Source organism: Rosa chinensis, chromosome 4 (assembly GCF_002994745.2).
Source record: "Rosa chinensis cultivar Old Blush chromosome 4, RchiOBHm-V2, whole genome shotgun sequence".
Taxonomy (NCBI): Eukaryota; Viridiplantae; Streptophyta; class Magnoliopsida; order Rosales; family Rosaceae; genus Rosa; species Rosa chinensis.
The window spans coordinates 9,267,222-9,287,940 of record NC_037091.1 but is presented as its reverse complement, the minus strand read 5'-3'; the positions used below and the strand labels follow the sequence as shown (position 1 = coordinate 9,287,940).

General features: G+C 35.3%; 1 pseudogene; it reads right to left on the bottom strand.

Annotated features, from left to right (window-relative positions):
* Positions 1-8,551: 8,551 nt before the first annotated feature.
* On the bottom strand, positions 8,552-11,033 carry LOC112201115 (annotated as a pseudogene).
* Positions 11,034-20,719: the final 9,686 nt, after the last annotated feature.

Genomic DNA, 20,719 nt, shown 5'->3' with positions numbered 1-20,719 from the left:
ATTTCCAAAGAAACAATAATCCGAAGGCAACATTTCAAATTTTTTTTTCTTCCTTGAAGAAAAAATACTTTGAATGGACGTATTCCGAAGGCAACAACAAAGGAACAACTTTTCGAGTTATAACGGTAAAAATATTTTTTAGTGCATATAAAATAATTATGGTTCAAATCATATAACAAAGAATTAAAAACGCTTGCTAAACCATAATATTAATAGCAATTATTGATGCACAATAAATGGTACGAAAATAGTAAAATGATATTATATATAGCTATTGATATTGAAAAGTAAATGTGCAAAACGGTTAGTTTTTGAGTTACATAATGCACAATGAAGTGAATGCAAATTAAACTAAAATTAATAGTTGTACACAACTTAAATTATCATTACACCATGCATTACTAACCCAAAAATGCACATTATAGGATCAACTTCAAATGTAAAACTATTTAGTTTTTCAAGTTATAACCTAACGCCAATAACAAAAATAAATGCAATTGAGTAATTTAAATATAGGCAGAAACTTAAATGATCATAAGCCATAAACAAATAAAATATAACTGAAACTTAATGCAAGATTAAAGTGCAATCAGTACTTTACAATCAATAGAAAGCCAACTAATCACATATAATTCTAAATCAAACGGTTCCTATTGCAAAAGGAACAACTAATTCATAAATATAATTCATAATAGTGATCCTTCATTTTCAAAGGAAAATGTTCTTTTCAATTCTCAGAGATGAAAAGTAATATGTTTAACAAAATAGATAGAATTATGTTCATTCAAATAATAAAAGACTTATCTTCATATCTTAAGCATTCCACAAGGAAACATCCACCAACAAGGTCTACTCTTTAGATTGTTCGAAAATTTGGTCGATGGATGCTACTTCCGTCACTAGATTTCGTTTCCTACAAAATTCCCCAAATATAATATTTTATTAGTAAATAAATATAATCACATTAATGCCATAATAAGCTGAAAATAGAAAATCAACACTTATCTTTTAGATTTGCGAGCCGCCACCAAATGATTACTTCAAAAAGAGTTTAAGGTTGAGGCGTGTAAACACTGCCCTTAAGAGTAGATTTCGCCCCTAGGAGACAATATCTCGGTGTAACAAGTTTGTGGCACCCTACCCTTCAGGGTACAACAACCTCGATCCTTGTAGGTGTACACTCACAATACTCGGATCGTATCGAACAGCTTGAAACTTTCTTGTGGTAGAATAGATAAAGTAAAGGAAACACATGAATACTTTGAGCTCGGAAAGGAAACAAAGGAGGTTGAATTTCTGTTATGTGTTTTTATCTGGAAAGCTAGGGATTATATATATGGCAGGAATGATTAATGCGATGATAATTTAACAATAGCAATTAAACTATGTAACTTATGTAACCGAAAGGAATATTATGACATTGATTAAGAAGAATCAAAACGTCAAAATAGGAATGACATTTAAACTCTGTAACTTATGTAACACAAAGACAACATATATCTTGATATTGATGAGTAAATCAAAACGGAAGAAAGCAAATAAGGAACCACCATAATTGCAGACTTTGAACAAATGAATGATATATGAGTAAACTGATGAAATCTTTGTGTCAATCACAATCAAAGAGAGTTAATGACTATTGTCATCTGTAATTAAAGGTCCAATGGAGGTTTCACATATAGCTGGTATTTTGAAATATTCTAACTAAATTCCAACACATAGTTGTTAAGTGGCAGTCTACACCGGAGTTTTTTAGGTACTTGATCTAGTAGCATGTTTATTCTTTAATCAGCAACAAAACAAGTCATATGGAACATCATTACTTAAGTGATTAGAAACTCAACCAAATGGACTGATGAAACTAAATTTGAAGTTTCTGAGTGGTCGAACAAAGCAAAATGTATTCAATATCAACATCATTTCATCTTCTTGAATGCAGCATCAAAGGAGCTTCACTAGACTCCAATGTTGAAGTTTCACAATATGTCTATGTCTCCCTATTCTTAAACCTATTGAATCGTAGAATGTTTTAAGAGTTTTCACAGCCATCTTGTATATACTTGAAGAGAATAGAAACAATGACTCCTAATCTTATACAGGGAAAGGAAAAGGAATTAAACAATGACTCCTAATCTTATACAGGGAAAAACTCCTTCTCCTTTTATATAACTAATTTATATATAAAATAATTAAACAATGACTACGTACACCATAAAAGGCTACGTTGCAAACTGATCTATTCATCCTTTTAATATTGTCTGTGCTTGTTTATCAAAGAAAATCATTTCATGATTACATCATTAATTATATTTTTGAAGATTTTTTTTTAGACTATCTTTAAAGTTATATTCATTGTATGGTATAGTTAACCACGACTCATGTTGATATTATCAATGGAAATTTTTTGAGCCAGGTACCTACATGACTTAAAAAACGCAATCGAGTCAGCCTGAGGAGAAGCATTGCAGAGGGTTACATAATTGAGGAATGTCTATCATTTTGTACTATGTATTTGTCAGATGGGGTCGAGTCAAAGAGAACAAGGATTGGTCATAATGCTGATGACCCGGATATTGTTTTTCATGTAGGGTTACCATTATTTTTTAAAAGGGGACGGTCAATAGAATCTGGACATGAGTTTAGACTCCCTGATGCTGAATGGATACGTCTGTACACACGCGTGTTGATCAATTGCCCTCAGATCAAGCAACATCTACAGTAAGTCATTTTTCATTCTTGTGATGATGTCACTAATAAATTCCTTTCATATATCACTAATCGACGACGTATGTTTGAAATTGTTAGGGATCATGTAGCAAAGACTCAACGAACTAGGCATAGACGTACATCTTTGATGGAGGCCGAAAAACAAGCGAACGAGACATTTTGGAAATATTTTCAAGACTTGGTAGGATTTTATCCAATTAATATATCTCTTTTTATCACTTTTTTCATGTCTAACATATAAAACACATATGTCAATGGTACAGATAGAGGAAAAAGTACAACGAAAAGAAGATGTTGATCCAGACATTCGGGCTTTAGCTATAGGACCAAGTAAAGATGCAAGGCGATTTAACAAGTAAATCATGAATGGTTTTCGCTTTTTTGTCAAATCTATTGACGCAAAATCAAATAATCAAAACTGTGGTATTTTTGTTAAAGCTGAGGTCAGTAGCTATGCTAGAGCAGGAGATCGCAGACCAAGGGACGGTGTAAAAGACTACTATGGTGTATTGACAGACATTATTGAGCTAGACTACCACCATGGTCGAAAAGTCTTATTATTTGAATGTGATTGGGCAGATAATAGAGTCCGCAATAGAGCTGTTAAAATGGATGAATATGGCTTCATTTTGGTAAATTTTGATCATCTACTTCCTAAGCCAGACACTCTCATTCTTGCTTCACAAGCCGTGCAATTTTTCTATATTCAAGACCCAACTCAACCGGCTTGGCACACGGTGATTCGAACCCGACCCAGAGATTTGTTTGATATGGACACAGACATAAAACCCGAGCCGTATGACGCCCAAAATTTGGTTAATAACGATGACGAAATAACAAGAACAGATGTTGATGGTGTTTTAGTGGATGGGTTGATCGAATAAATTCGAAATAATTGTTTTATTTTATATTCATAAATTTTTGTTTGCTTATATTAGTTTGTTAATTGTCATCCTCCTATACTATGATTCTATCCAATAAATTTTATTCTCAATAAAAAATAATAATAAATAAATAACACTCTTTACGGTGGCTTTAGTTTTTTATTTTATTTTATTTAAGAGAGTTTCTATTGGGACCTCCAAATCTGCTCACTTGACCTCACTATATTATGAATTATTAAATGACATATATAACCTACTATAAAATGACTATTAAGGACAATAATTATACCCAAAAAATTATTATATTTATTTTCTCTAGACTTTCCAATTCAATAATATTATATTGCATTCTTTATTATTTTCCCTATCTATTTTCATTTTCCAATTTCACTATATACTCATTAAAGCATTCATATATATTTAATAAGAAATAAAACTATGATTAAGATAAAAATGTATGATATGCATATTGAACTCATATTGGTCAGGGAGAACAAAATAAATTGTATTATGACCTAAATCTATATCTATCCATTTTATCTGCAGAAAGAAGAAGAAAAAAAAACAGAGCTAGCAAATAAAAATAAATAAATAAATATTTAAATAATTAATCATGAGGTACAGAGAAACATTAAGAAAAAATTATTAATCTTTTTTTTTCACAGCTAAAAAAGAAAAAGTAAATAAAAAAAATCACATAATATTTCATGTTATTTTATTTTTATTAATTTTTAAAACTCAATACTTTGTGTTTGATTTTTTTTTTATTGGATAAGAGATCTGATTAAGGAATGAAGATGTAATTAAGATGTATAGAGTAATTAAATCATTGAAACGACTAAAGTTTTTTTATTATAAAGATCTTAGTTTGTTTGTAAATTATATGAGTGAGGTTATTTGAGGAACTTTAGTGAGGTTTAATGAGTAAATTTAGTATTTAAAAATTTGATAGGGAGGTGTAAAAAGCATAGAGGTCAAGTGAGTAAATTTGGAGGTTCCAATAGAAAAACTCTTTATTTAATCATCCAATGACTTTATATAATCATATCAATTCCAGATTGAATTATCCATGGTATCGATCAGCATGTGAACTGGAGTAGTCCTTATCAACTGAAGAAATTTCCTGCTTATATGCCCAAAATGAAAAAAACAAGAACACGAAGGAGAGTGGGAACACAAGGAATAAAGGCGGGATGATTGGCGCCTGATAAGAGCCCCAATCCCTCAAACCTCGCTAATCGATTAAATTAAAAGGGAATTCTGCTCTTCACTGACCAAGGAAGCAGAGGGAAGTAGAGGTTTGGCTACTGCTCTTCTCTTAAACCCCAATTTGTTCATGTTCCCTCTCGTGCACTTGTCTTCTTTTTTTGACTGATTTTGGGTATGTCTTGCACTTAATCGCTTATGATCGATCTTTGTTTGTTTTGCAGGGTTTGCAGAATCGACACTGCTGGGTTTTTAGGAAGCTGGTTTATGTGCTTTTAGGTAGTATTTTTTACTTGCATGTGCCATTTTTGGTCTTATCGTGCTTGGGAATAACGTCTTTGGGTTCTCTACACGTGGGTTGTTCTTGTTTAGTTTTTTCTTCTTGCTATTCTTAGCATTTATGGGTTTTCATGAAAATGCATGTTCTTGTTTTGTATGAGATAGTTTTCTTTGTTGTTTGAGACTATTTTTTGGGGTTATGTTCTTGTATTGAGATTTCAATTCCATTTTTAGACTTGGAAATCTTGGTAGGAGTTGAAGTTTTTCTTAAGCAATTTATTCTGTTGTCTTTCTAGGCATCGAAAAGACAAAATCACCTAATGAGCAGGTATGAACCTTGCTTTTATCTTTGTACACTTGGTATTTTTTCATGTCATAGCTTTGAAAGCATCTTTGAATACAAATAAGTTGTACAGTATAAGGAGTTAATTTGCGTGTTTGAGAGGGAGAAGTCTGTAACTTATGATTAAATAGCCTGCTTGATTTCAGCATATCAAATTGTTCGGTTTATTGTTTAGTAGTTTATGTACTCTGATAATATCTAAATTTGAATGAATTAGTGCCAAAGCAATATGCTTTGTTCTAGCTAGAAGTAATTTATGGTTCGATTCTGATTTGTTCAATTCTTTAACGTCTTGCAACTGAACTATATTACTATTTTCATGGTATATGGAATGCAAAGTTAGTATTTAAATAACAGTCATTACATGCATGCTCCCAATAGCCTTGCAAGCTTCAACCTTAATAAATAATAAGATGTGTTAAGGTCTGTACCCCTTTTTTTTTTTGAATAGATTAGAACCTAAATAAGGTTGAATTATGTTTCTACTATGACATAATAGCAAGGTTTTGCGTCCCCATTACTCTCACTGCGTCGTCCCATCACTCTCAAATTTGATGATTTGGGGTTCTGTTCTTGATAGGGATTATAGTGTTCTTAATCAAATTATTCTCTTGTCTTTTCAGTTCATTAATTCCTTGATATTTATTCTAATGCAAGATTAAATGTCAGGATGAGTTACTTTATTGATAGTGGAGGTGACCACGAAGAAAACACTGGGTATGAGGACGAAAATATTGGGTATGACGACAGTGAGACACAAAATATCGGCGGTATGTTTCAACACCAAGCAATGTCTCCCAGCAATGACAATGGTTTATCAGAGACCCCTATAATAACCAAGAGACAAAGAGGCCCAAACCAAAAAAAATTGGGCATTGGAGGGACCAGAAAAATTGTTGTGGAACCGCTTTGGGCTTCCTAAGGGTCCGCGGAAAAAGGTAGCAAGATTTTCCAGATATTTGGGCATTTTAGCAAAAGATTGTTCACTATTTCCAATTAGTGAACCTGATTTTCGCAAGTTCAACAAAAGTGACAACTATGAAAGGGCTTGGAATCGTGTAAAGGTATTAAAATGTTTTAAATTTTCTCATTTCATTGCCCGCATGTGCATTACTATGTTTTAGTTCTCCTTATATTGTCAAGATGTTTCAGCATCATGAGAAATTATTGTTAACAATTTTTGTAGGAAACTCTTGACTTGACACACCCACGAGTTGCCTATTTGGAAAGTAAAATCAGGGAAAAGGTCAGGAGCAAGTTGAATGAACGCTGGAAGCATTGGAAGTCTGAGTTGAGCAAGAAATGGTATAAACCATTCAAGAATAGTCCCCTTAGGTTTCGCAAACCTGATGAGGATCGTGTTGATGATGACCAATGGAAAGTGTTCGTTGCAAACAAAGACAAGAAGAAGCATCAGGTAATGAAAATATTGCTTTTCTTTTTACCTTATTTGATTGCTTTATTCCTACTTAATGATTTTCATTTATGGATCACACAGAGGATGGTGACCATCAACAAGAGGAACCGGTCTCAAAAGAGAATGAATCAGTCAACAGGGACACGAACCTATGCTAGTTTGGCTCATGAATATGTAAGTTAGCCTATACTTTTAGTTATTTTCCATTTTATTGACTAGAAATTTTGATGTGTTATCTTTATATAATATGTACCATCCTTTGAATTGCACAAGAACTTCTGCATGGTAAAGAGCCAGATAGATGGGAATTGTTCAAATTAACACACCGAAAGGCAGGAACTCAAGAGCCAATTGATGCAGCAAGTGCAAAAGCAATTGTAAGCGCTATACGAAATATTAATGTTTATTTAACAAATACGAGACTAGTGCGATTCTTGAATTTGTAATATAATATTTACATTTGTAGGCGGATTTTGAAGAAGCTGAACAAAAGAGGCTAAGCATGAATGTTGACATCACTGCTCCAGAAATCCGTGAAGAGATGTATGCTGAGGTTCTTGGTAAGGAGAAGGGAAACCGAGTAAGGGGTCTTGGAGCTGGGGTCACTTGGGATGAAGTTCCTGGAATTCATGTGGAAGAGCGAGGTGTTTCAAAGGAAGTGCAACTCTTGCGAGAGCGATTAGAAGCACAAACCAAAGAGGCACAAGAGAGGGAAGCACGTCTGATGGATGAATTACAAAGGAAAATGGTTGAACAAACAAAAAAAATGGAAGAAATGTTTGAAGTAAGGTGTGTAGGCATGGCGGTCCAAAAAATGGGAGAGTTGTTTAAACAGTGTGGAATATCGGTGGATACACAAGAAGATATGGAGCAAACAATGTCTCAATTTGCTCAGAACATTTCTCAAAGGCCGTCAAATGTGATTTTTTCCCCAAATAATGATGTTTACCGCCCCACATTGCCATTTGAATGTTCTGATATGCAGACGGATTGAAGACTTTTCTTGAAGATGGTGGTCGCTCGTTCAACTCTATCGAAATTAGTTTGATATTACAATAAAGATTTTCGTTTTAGTATTTCCATTTTCTAGTCATTTGAGATTTCGGACTAATTTTAATTCTTGTCTTTTGTTGGTTTAAAGTTTAAACTTTGTAGATTTTATTATAAATATATATTTTTTAGAATATTAATGGTTATGCCTCATTGTTATTAATATTTTTTTAATTCCATGAAAATTAGAATTATTTGGATATAATTTATTTATATTAAAATTACTGATTTTCATAATATTTTTTTTTAAATATAAAATTTAAACGATACCGATGTTGTAGTGTACCCATTGCTTAATACACATGGATAATTATCCATAATTATGGATAAATTAATATTATACAAAAAATATAATATTAAATAAAGTATAACGTATTTTGTATACATATAAAAGTATTTATGTATTTTGGTAAATATGAAAATAGAAAATAAAAGAAAATGAGGAGAGAGAAAGAAAATAAAAATTTATGCAGTAAAAAAGAAAAAAAAAATGGGAGATACTGAAGTGTTAAGCATGGCTTTTGGTTAGTGGAACCTGCGATAGAGAATACCCTTTTTCATTCCGTGGCTGCACCGTACCCAATGAGTTTTAGATACCCTTATTGTATCATTTGATGCAAAAGATACAGAAAAAAAATCTGTATTCTATGAGCCTTTTGCTAGTAGTGTTTCTAGCTAATTAACAAAATCATGAAAGCTAATTGATCTATGTCATACTGTGTGAGTATCAGCTTATATGTATAAGTCCTTACATACCTTCCATCCTTTATGAATTGTATAACCTTGGTAAGTGAAGTCTGTTGCACCCTCTCTAAATGTTCCCTGAAGAGGTAGTATGAGCCTCTTCGCCTCCAGGGCTACGTTCCACGAATACTTCATTTTTTGCATATCATCCCAATTGAATGCCGATCGCCAGATTTTTTGGACTTCAAAATCTCCTGTTGTTCTGTTGGTGAAATAAGAACAAAATTAAACCTAAAATTAATAATTAATGCTTCATGTAACCCTGCAGCTGATAGACTAGTACACGCCAAATATACATGGCAAAAAAAAGAGGATCCATATAATTATGTCTAACGTAAAGGTAAAGGTCAAACTTAACCACTGAAAAATTGTACTTCCTATATTTGTCTCTAGCTACATAGGTCAACACTTATCAAGATACTGATCGATCCCATATATGTGATCTTGTACCAGTTGCATGCATGACAGTTAGATTGTACGTTAAGAAACTTATTGATTTGTATGCAGCTAAAAACTGATAACGACAAATGGAGACCAACGTACCTTCCCTTGCCTATACAAACAAAATATGTAACATGTATAATGTATCAGTCCGGCCATAAAGATAATATAGTATTTTCGAGTGAAGTAATTAGCCTCCATATGTACACAAGGCTTCCATCATTTGAAGTTTTCAACTCATGTTTCATACAGAAAAGTTCAAAAGGTCTATGCCTTGGATTAACTGTATGGTTACTAGACAAGTCAGACATCAAGCATATATGAGGAGAAAATAATGATTTACCAATTAGAACTTCGTCATATATGTCAGGTCTTTCGCCCAGGAATTTCACGATAAAAGTAGTAGTCATAGCTGGAGAGTTGAACGAAGCGGCCACATTCCCCATAATTTTATTAGCAATTTCATTCTCCGGCATGAACCTTCCGGTTGGGTCTGGCGTAGCAATCATATAAGACAAAAGATCATGCATTTTGTTTCCGGTAGACGCCATAACTTCTTTCTTCTCCTTAACAAACGCTGCTTTCATTGTTCAATGAAATACAGTCCCCGGAATATTCACAGGAATAGTGTGAAGCGCCAGCATCATGGTGTCCATCAACTCCACAAGCTTATCAATACGACGATGGCCTTCGAGTCTCATGAATAACTTGGCCGAGAGAGTCAAAACGAGTAGCTGCGTGAGGCGATAAGCATCGACCACCTGTTTGCCATCCCAGTGCGTTTTCAGGTGGTCGAGAACCATGAAATCCATCGCTGCCACGTAGCCAACCAGGGCTTCGGCTCTTAGAAACCCCGGTGCGTGAGATACGTGCTTTTCCATTTGTCTTGGCATGATGATGGAAGCAGCTTTTTGGTATGAAGAACGGAAGAGCTTTTGCATTGAGTGAGGTCTCCATGCTGCAAAGAGCTTTTCTTCGTTGGAAGCCACAAATTTGTGACCGGCAGTGCCACATAACACCACGGTTCGCTCACCTAGTATCTTGGTTTTGAAGATTTTGGAGGAGTATTTCTTCATCCTATCCCCTACAAATTTTTCATGTTCATAGTGTAGGAAGACAAAGGTTTCGCCGATAATCGGCCACCCAAAGCTGCCTGGGGGAAGATTAATGGATTTTTCATGGGATTTTGACTTATAAGCAGAAGAAAAAAAAAGAATGCAAGAGTAGTAGTAGTAGTGTAGATAAGAAAATGTAAAGGTTACTGTAATCCATGGTTGGATGACTGCTACTAATAAGTGATGAGTAATATTAGCAGGAAGTGGCTTCTTTATATAGAAGTCCGTACCGCGTTCTGCATGCTCCCTAGTTCCTCTTTCTTCCTAGCAAGCAATGGCCGAGCTAGTCCAAAATTTTTGGGTGGGGCCAATGCTATATTGTGGGGAAAACAGGTTATTGATGGCATCACTTGGTGGCGTATAGATGGATGCCATGTCCATCTATTTTCAAAGTTGTTTCTCCTCTTAACGATCCCGGTAAACTGGAAAGTTGAAAATTTATTCACAGAATCAAGAGCTTGGAATGTCCCCTTGGTAAAGTCTTTATTCCTTTCACATGAGGTGGAGATGATACTTAGTATGCCAATGGGACTGAGAACTGTTCCAGAGTCCAGACAAGCTTATATGGCATTTTACAAAAAACGGGATCTTCACTGTGAAGACAGGTTATTGGGTAGCACGTGATCTGCAAGCAAAGAAGAGTCCTCCTGGGGCTAGTTCTAGTTCAGCTACAATGTCCTCCTGGGGTTGACTGGTCCACAAAAGATCAAGCTTTTACTCTGGAGGGCAGCTCATAATTTTCTACCGTGTGCACAAACCTTGTTTACAAGAAGAATTGCTTCTGAGGCAACATGTTGGCAGTGTGGGGCTACCATTGAATCAGCCATTCATGTCTTTTGGGACTGCCCAAAAGCAAAAAGTCTGGAAGCTCTCCTTCTTAAGTGAGGTATGTAAAACATGGAAAGAACCTTCCTTTCTTGATTTATTTTCACATGTCAGTACCATAGCCATTAGAAGTGAGTTGGAGGCTTTTGGCTTTCTGGTTTGGTGGCTTTGGAGAAACCGTAATTTAAATAGGCATGGTGAGCGAGTGTTGGGACCGGAAGAACTTGTACAAGCTGCAGGAGATTGGCACTTACAGTACGCCAAAGTTGGGGCTGCTAACAGGCCTAGGACGTTGCCCATAGCTGGTGCTCAAGACGGCATTAATCCAATATTGGAGTTTGGCATCCACCTACTGGGGACTGCCTAAAACTAAATTTTGATGGAGCAACAGATACAAAAAATGGGGTTAGTGGTCTGGGAGCTGTGTTCAGAGATCACCAAGGAAAGTTGAGAGGTGCCTTAGCTGTCCCTCAAGTTGGTAACTTCCCTCCAAGAGCAGTAGAAGCATTGGCTTTGCTTCATAGCATCAGATTTGCAATTCATGTTGGTTTTACCAAATTGGAAGTAGAGGGTGATGCTTTGACAGTTTTAAGTGCTCTGCATGATGATAGTGATGATCTTAGTATGGAGAGTCATATTTTAGATGAAGTCAAGTATTTAGTTAATTCTTTTTCAGTTTGTAGTTGACGCTTTGTGAAGCGGGATTGCAACAAGGTTGCGCACAGTGTAGCAAAGGAAGCCTTGAAGTTAAGTCAACCTTTTCTTTGTTTGGAGTCGGGGCCAATTTGGCTCCATCAATGTGTCAGTATGGACTTTGAGTGTGCAATCTAAGTGAGCAGAGTTTTCTTTCTGACTTTGTTAAGGATGTTGGAAAACTCTTGTAACCATTCTCATTGTAATCTTTGTCTATTGATGAAGTTTCTATTTGATCAAAAAAGAAAAAATTATTATCGTGTGTAGATACTTTGGCCAATCAAATGATGACGGTTTGGAGGGTCAAGGCCCACCTCATTGCTGATCTATAACCAAAGATTTTTTTTTCTAAAATAAACGAATGTAATTCACGTAGTCTCATCAAAGTCAATAATGAAGGTGAAGGTGTGTAAAATTATTCCCGGTGTATAAATTTCAATTGATGGATAGGGCATCTAAACTTTTCTTCTAAGATAAACGAATGTAATCCACATAATCTCATCAATGTCAATAATGAAGGTGAAGGTGATGTAAAATTATTCCCGGCCGGTGTAAAAATTTCAATTGATGGATAGGGCATCTGAACTTTTCTTCTAAAATAAACTAATGTAATTCACGTAGTCTCATCAAAGTAAAGAATGAAGGTAATGTACACTACTAGAATTATGGCCTCAGACATCGGCCAAAAACCGATGAGAAAAAGAATTCCGACCGATGTGTTAGTGGGTGATGAGAAAGGTCCGGAAAATCCAGACATCGGTTTTTAGCCGATGTCTAGTATCAATATACACAGTGGTTACACATAATAAATCGATGTAAATACGTTTAAATGATAACAAATTTGTATGTTTAACTATTGTTAAACCATCATTTTATTGCCTTTAATGCTTAAAGAAATATAGATCCTATAGCACAACTATGCATTTTAACATCGTTATTCATTTAAAACTGATGACTGATACTGTTTCACACATCGATTCCCATGAACGTTTCTTCTTGTTCATGATTTTGACGCGTAATTTACCTCATATCCCACGATTTCATATTCAGTATACACAATTTAATATTGTATAAACCGATATATTTACTTACATTAACATCAGATTCTAGGAAAAAAACGATGTCAATCATCTTATAATACATTAGTTCTGGTAAAATAACGATGTCTAATACCTTGTAATATATCGAATCAATAAAAAAAATGATGTCTGTAGATTTTCTTAACATCGGTTTTCTTGTCTTTATCGATAGTAATACTTATGCTGGACATCGATCTCTATCTAAAACACGATGTGCACTAGTTTGTGGCACATCGATTCATACGTAGTAATTCAATTTCCAGTGGTTAATGGGACATCGATTTTGATTTTGAAACTGATGTATTTCTCTTAGTGGACATCAGTTTTTATGGTTGTGACTTCAAAATTTTCAAATTAAAAATAATAATAATTCAAATAGGAAATCATTTCATGTGGATTCAATGCACTCTCTTCAAATCAACAATACTAACTAGTTGAATACAAAAAATTCTGCATACATAAAACCATCTAGAAGTTGATATACGTTAAACTACTTGGAAGTTGAAATGTTCCTATACTAGCAGCGAATCCATCTTCTCCTTCAATCACGAGCTATTTTGTAGGATTGGTGCTCCCTGCTTTCTGATTAATCAAGCATAATCACGACCACAGTTACTTTTTGCCACACTACACCTACTAGAGTTTGGCTTCCATCATAGTGTCAAGTTTCGAAAAGAATTTGGAAACAATAAGAATGAGATGAGACATAATGATGTAAGTACTAGCTCAACAAATGGAATACTGCTGCCTCCTAACCAAAATATTCTAAGGAGGATAATAACAAGCAAGCCTCTAATTGGATAGGGAAATTAGAGGTAGCCAACCGCAGCTTTCAATAAGGCCTGCACGATTTAACAAACTGATGAAATGTAGATCTCGTCTTTTCATATATATATATCTGCTTCTGATGTGTTGTGGTAGCTGATTTAGAAAATTAAGGTCATTTGAATGACCACAAAAGCATTCATACTCGACATCTCATAGGCTAAACAAATATGTCATGAATTAAGGTGAGAAAACACGTTGAGTTAAATACTTAACCTTGTTTAATTTCCTGAATCTTCACTATGATTTAATTGATTCAAGTACATATTAATTATGGTATGCAGTCAACTTGAGCAGAATCCTAACAACTTGCACCTCAAACATACCTTGTTGGTGAATCTTAGCACATTGTTGCACAACACATATTCCAAGCTCCTGAAATGTCTTAGAAACTTCACCTAGAGGATCAGCTACCACTTCAGGTACTCCACGATCTCCAGACGCAGATAGTTGCCAGATAAATGTAATCAAGGTTTTAGACAATTTCTGCCCGCAGCAAATATACCATATTGAGATGATAAATTGATAAGAAGCAAAATCGTGACAATGTGTGCTCTAAAACAAAAACTTGAACTGTATAGAAATTGTATGGCCCTTGTTGTCAACCAAGCTAGTCTCAAGCATGCACTAGAGCAATTTCGAATGATAAGTGAACTGAAAAAACATAGGACTTACAGTTGGTCTAATGGGAAAATCAAATAGATTAGGGATACCAAAACTGTTTACAACCTGCAAACATGTGAATTAAACTTTTTCAAATACATGGTAATGCATGAACTGTAATACTAAGATTAATTAAGATATTATGTGAAGCAAGAAAGTAAATTATATATGTACATACCTCTGAGCCTAAGCCTTTACCAAATGGGTAATGACGCTTCCCATCAGCATCAAAATGGCTCATATTCTCAATTGTAGCAACACATGGCACCTAAATAGATGAAAATGACAATAGGGAATGGTTATATGAGAAACCTTAAATGAACTCAGCATAAACATGACTGAGTAAACTTTACTTCCCATTATTCCTACAGTATAAACAATGCACACTTCTATGAAAAGTAATAAGAATATTATATGAACTAGTTAGTAATACAGAACTTATGCACAAACAAATGGCCACTAGTTACACACCTCTGTAAGTTCCTGTTATGTTCCAGGTAGAATATGAACCCAACTCACTCATCTTTTCTTACAAATAGCCAATTAGCCACTGGTAGAAAAAAAAATGGTGATTTAGTAGGTTTATTCAGATTTGATGCCTTTCACAGTCCTATTTTAGTAGTTAACAGACAAGATTACCCAATCACTCAGAAACAGGAAACTTAAATAACAAAGATAATTCTAAAAAGGGAGCAGAACCAATATATGTTTTCTTTTTCAAAACTCATTCTTTCAGCAAGAAATATAACCAAGAGTGTACACTGTATATATGACAGGTTTCTTAATCAAAGTAGGGGGAAAAGGTGAGGATCAAACTCTTGCTGCCCAAATGGATACGTATTATACCATTGAAGCTATAAGCCCCCTCAAAGACAAGAGTTCCACTGCTACTAATTTCAATTGCTAAATTAATATAGGGAATAAAAATTACAAAATTGATATATTTAAGCATCAACAGCTAAACCTTTACCCTGTATCAGTTTGTGAAGTAAATTGAACTGGGTCCTTCGTCTCAAACTCTCAATCCGGAATTTCATATTAACGGTGCTGAAAAATCTGGACTGCTTCACCGTGAAGAACTCCGACTGGGTAAACCCTTACAGAAGCCTCCGTCTCCGTTGCTTTATCGACGCCGAACAAGCCACCCCCCCGAGTTGGTCGACCCTCACAGTCCAATACATACTATAGTTGATATTGATTTCCAAAAATCAATTAACCATATATAGCAAAAATCTATAACTGTAGAAACCAATTCTCAACAACTCTACTACTTGCGTATCAAATCAAATGAAATTCCAGAACACTGAGTTTTCCTCTTTCTTTGAGAATCCATGAAAATTAAAGCACCGTAGTGATGACTGGGAAAAATTAATAGAAAATATGCAATTGGGAAACAAAATTCAGTTAGATGGAAATGCAAAAGGGAAGAGCAGAGAGCAACGGTTACCAGGAACCAAAAAAATCAGCTGTTTGTTCAAGATACCTGCAAAATATAGAGAAAGCAACTATGAACAAAAGTTAACCCCAGAACTTGGAGCGAAGGACGGCGGAAAGTGGAGCTGAGCTCCGGCATTACCGAGCTGAGCTTCCCTATGACAAGCCCAACAAACAGAAATTCAGAGAGGACGGTGAATCGAGGACTTTCCTTAACCAAACCAACATTAACAAAAGTCCCAAACACAAGCAAAAACCCCAAAATCGATTTCATGAAAAACAAACAGATTTCTCAAATTAGCAGTCTCAAGATTAGAGCAGTACCGGGACGCCAGAATCAGAGGCTCCATGGGCGGAGTTCTCAGGAAGCATCTCAAGCTTCCGTTTGAGAGGATTTAATAGCCGTGGCCATGGCGGCAACAGACTATTCAACTTGGCCGCCGACGAAGGCTTCGAATCCAGGGCCGTAAAGATGAGATCTGAAGATGGAGAAGCGTTCTCGTTGGAGGCTTTATGCTTTCACCGAGGCCTGCCGGACTAGGGTTTGGCAACTGGGGCGGCTCCATCGTCTCCCCTAAGAAATTTTGGCGCAGCTACAGAGACTTCATCTTCGTCAATTTTAGATAGAGACGGAGAGCATTTGAGAGAGAGAGAGAGAGAGAGTAGGGTTTGGAAAGACAAGGGAGCAAGAGAGAAGGAGAAGAGAGAGAGGTGATGGTCGGAGGTGGAGATGGAGGGGAAGGAGGGTCACGTTGGAGAATGAGGTCGACGCGAAGAAGGAGGCGCGCTGGAGTTGAAGTGAGAGTTAGTAATTAGGGTTCAAAAGTTTCAGACAAGTGAAAAAAAGTCCAAGTGTTGGGGGGAATGAATATTTTGGTCCTCCCGCGTTTCTGAAATTTTCAACTTAGTCCCTCCGCGTTTTTTCAAAATTTTTGAACGAGACTTTACACATCGGTTAATTTAACGACCGATGTTTATAATCACAATAGAAATCGATTTTTCACAAACTGATGTTAGGATGTATTTTTTACATCGCGTGCAATTCCGACCGATTTAATAGTGGTGATGTCTATTGACATAATTCTAGTAGTGGTAAGGTTATACCAGGAGTATAAATTTCAAATGGTAGATAGGGGATCTGAACTTTTCTTCTAAAATAAATGAATATAATTCACATAGTCTCATCAAAGTCAATAATGAAGGTTGATAATATTATACCAAGCACTACAAGAGAAAATATCATCAGCGACAACCCAAAGGTGTCATAAAAATCTAAATTTCTCGCTTAATTAAAAATGCGACGACTTTGGGTTGTCATAACCAATTGTCGTCTAATATGTTTTACTGATTATCAAAAGCGACAAAATTTTGTCGCTTTTTCAATATGTGACGCAATTGGTTCCTAATACCTACTAACTCAAGCTTGACCCTTGTCATCTTCCTTAGATAACCTGTCAAAAACCAATTTCAATCATCTAATCAAATGCAAAGAACCAAAACTATAAATCCTCTAAAATATATTGAAAATTATACCTGAATGAGTGAGCATTTTGCTCATCCTAATATTTTCCCTTCTAGCAGGCTAGTACATAAGAGGCTTGAGTTTACAAACCGAAATCTATAGAGTTCAAGCAAGAGCGCATAAACACCAGGTATGTGAATATTAAATAAGCTTAAAATTATGTATTCCTTAATCTGACCAAACAGAGAAACAGCTTGCTTGTTTGTCTCTCCACCAACTTTGCCATATATTGGCGGCGGGATATATGTATATGCTGCAAAGAAAAACAAACAAAAGCAAGTGAATCAAAAGTTTTCAAATACAAATTAAGGAACAAAACTGTGGGGTGACTGAAGGGAAGTGATCTCCTCAAATATTCGTATATTTGAAATTATGAGCCAACAAGCTAGTCCTATATTGAGGACGTTAAGAATATATGCTCAAGATAAAAAGCTTGGCCCTTTTTGGCCAGAAAGCTTGATTCATTGAAGCAGAACTACAAATAGAAAACTAATGCAATAAGAAATCTTATAAGGAAAATTTCATAAGATCGAGCACACATATACGTCCATCCGAAGAAGAATGTTAGACAGGAAATATAAGCTACATAAAAAGCAACCCAAATTTAGGTATCTAAAATTCTTCCATGTTGGACAGTTGGACAACTTAAAGAATCTCACAATAGTGAACAGCAAAAAGAATAGGACAAATTTTAATTTACTACCCTATAGTTTACACTCAACATCATGTTAGTCCCTCCCCTTTCAATTTGATCAGCAACACCTTCATACTCTCAATTTCAATCAGCCGTGCCCAAATTTTTTGTAGGCATCTGGCCGTTAACTGGTGACCTGGTAGCGACAAACTCAGAGGGTGGGCCCAGAAAAAAAGGGTAAATTCGACATTTTTCTTGATTCTCAGAACAACAAACAAAAAACCGCAGCCCTCTGCTCCCTCTATCAGCCTTCTCCAAAACCCTGTAACATCACAATTGAACAGCTGCGGTCAAATTCGGAGACTAATTGTTAGGGTTTCGGGGGTACGTCAAGGCTAGTGGGTATTCCAGCCAAGTAAATGGTGGATCTGCCAGGTATCTGTCGCGGAGTTGCTGTTGGTTTATTGATTGGTTTTCTTGGGAAATAAGGAGCTATGAGAAGTTTGCAGAGACTGACTGAGAATGGGGATAATTGCCAGGTTGTCTATTTCATTGCATTGACCGTCGAGGTGGGTACCAAAATTTAGGGTCCTTCTCTTACCCTGTGGCCTCCGAGAGAGTCTCTGTTCTTGGCTTCGCTCTTCTTCTACCTTCCCCAGTTGAGTTTCCTTTCAATTGTCGGCGTGCCCAGTGTTAACTGTGATCAAATTAATATTTTTTGGTTAGTTTTCTAATGAATTGGACTATGTTTCATAGCGGATCGATGATTATTAAGCTATTTTGTTAACTGAGATGATTATTATGGTTGTTAATTGTAATTTTTATTTGGTTTGAGTGGAACATTCGATGTTCTGAGTTTTAGTGCAAGGAGTATGGTCAAATGATCCTGCTTTGCAATTGGAAGCAACTAGAAAGCTATTCTCAATTGGTATGAGATTAGCACTACTTTTGAATTCATTTCGCATAACTTTTTTTTATGTACTTTTCATCTCATGTTGTTGACTTTTTCTTCTTCTTTAGTTTCTGTGTAGAACGCAGCCCTCCAATTGATATTCCCATTGTGTTATTTCAGGTGAAGGCTGCCTTACCAGTTCTTCAACAACTTAATTACTTGAATGATGAAGTAGTCTTGACAGATGCTTGCTGGGCGCTATCATATCTCGCAGATGGCCCAAATGACAAAATTCAGGTTGTGATTGAAGCAGGCGTCTGCCAACAACTTGTGGAGCTTCTGCTGTAAGTTTCAAAACCAATATGTTGTTCAGAGAAGGCCGATAGAGGGAGGAGAGGACTGGGGTCCTTCGAGGAGTCTTCTTCTTTTCTTTTCATTTGTTGTTGTTGTTGTTCTGAGTATCAAGCAAAATGTCAAATTTACCCCTTCTTCTGGGCCCACTCGCTGAGTTTGTCGGTGCCAGGTCACCTGTTAATGGACAATTTAGATGTCTATGAAAAATTTGGGCACAGCTGATTGAAATTGAGAGTATGAGGGTGTTGCTGATCAAATTGAAAGTAGAATGACTAACATGATGTTGACTGTAAACTACAGGATAGTAAACTGAAATTTTTCTAAAAGAATATATACTTAACAAAAATTGGAAATGAATTCTTTTAAGCGAAACAATTAACAAACAAGATTGCTCAAGTACATATCAGATTGAAGAAATACAAAAGGAAGCTTTGGCCTCCAATTATGTATGACTCTTCCTGCACATAGAAAAAGAAATACTTAATTAATTAGCTCTATTTTGTTAGAACCGAGGAAAATTTCAGGAAATAAACAGATACACAAGGGAGGAATTAATAGAAGATGAAATTCATATAAAATCTGCAACAAGGCTAGGTAACAAACCAAGATATCTAAATTCGTTCTCTTTATTGAAAAAGAACCAAGATATCAAATCAAACACAACTTCAATGCCCCCTCGCTCTGTAGTTATACCTAAATAAATATGATAATATAGTTGTAAGATTAATTAAGTTGAACAATTTGAAAGAAAATAGGGAAAAACTGTAAACAATTACCCAAGAAGGAGCTAGGCCATAGCGCAGCAGCGAGTAGAGAGAATAAGAAGAGTTTTAGGGTTTGAGCGTGGAGTAGAGATATGAGTTATTTTTTACCTAAAGGGATAAGGCAAGCTTTTATTATATATATATATATATATTTCCTTCTTTTTTCTATTGGAGGGAATATGGGATGTAAAGGCGGGATATTTTCTCTTTTCTTCAAATAAGAGGCGCCACTCGTAGAATAATTTATGTGAATTTTATATTAGTTTGAAATAGCATAACAGATATTCGTCCTTACTACATGAGTTTTTTGGTTACACGGAAGTCTTAAAAAGACCGAAAACAGCAAAAAGAAAAAGCTTACAGCTTACAAGTCTAACAAATTATTTGGGTCTAGAAACTTCACAAAGATGATCAAGTAGAAGGGGAAGTCTAAGGTGTGTTGATGTTTGTCATACATCAACTTTTTAATAAATATATATTAAATTAAATTAGTTGGTGAAACCTGCTGTACAGGTCAACATGTTATCCACTTATAATTTAACATGTGTACTTTAAAAAAAAAATTACCATACTAAGTACTCATTTATTGTTTTATATGTAAATCGTTCAAAAACTTGTAATGAAGATCGTAAATGTAGTAATTACTTTGATTACAATTATAATTATCACTAAATACGTCCAATGTGGTTGTTTGTTGTAAAATGTCTCATTGATGATATAATTTACAAAAGAAAGGACTCTAGTTATAAAAAGAACAACTGGATTACAAGAATAAGGACTTGAAAAGTTTTAGGTCTAATATGATTATTTACCATATAAACAAAACAT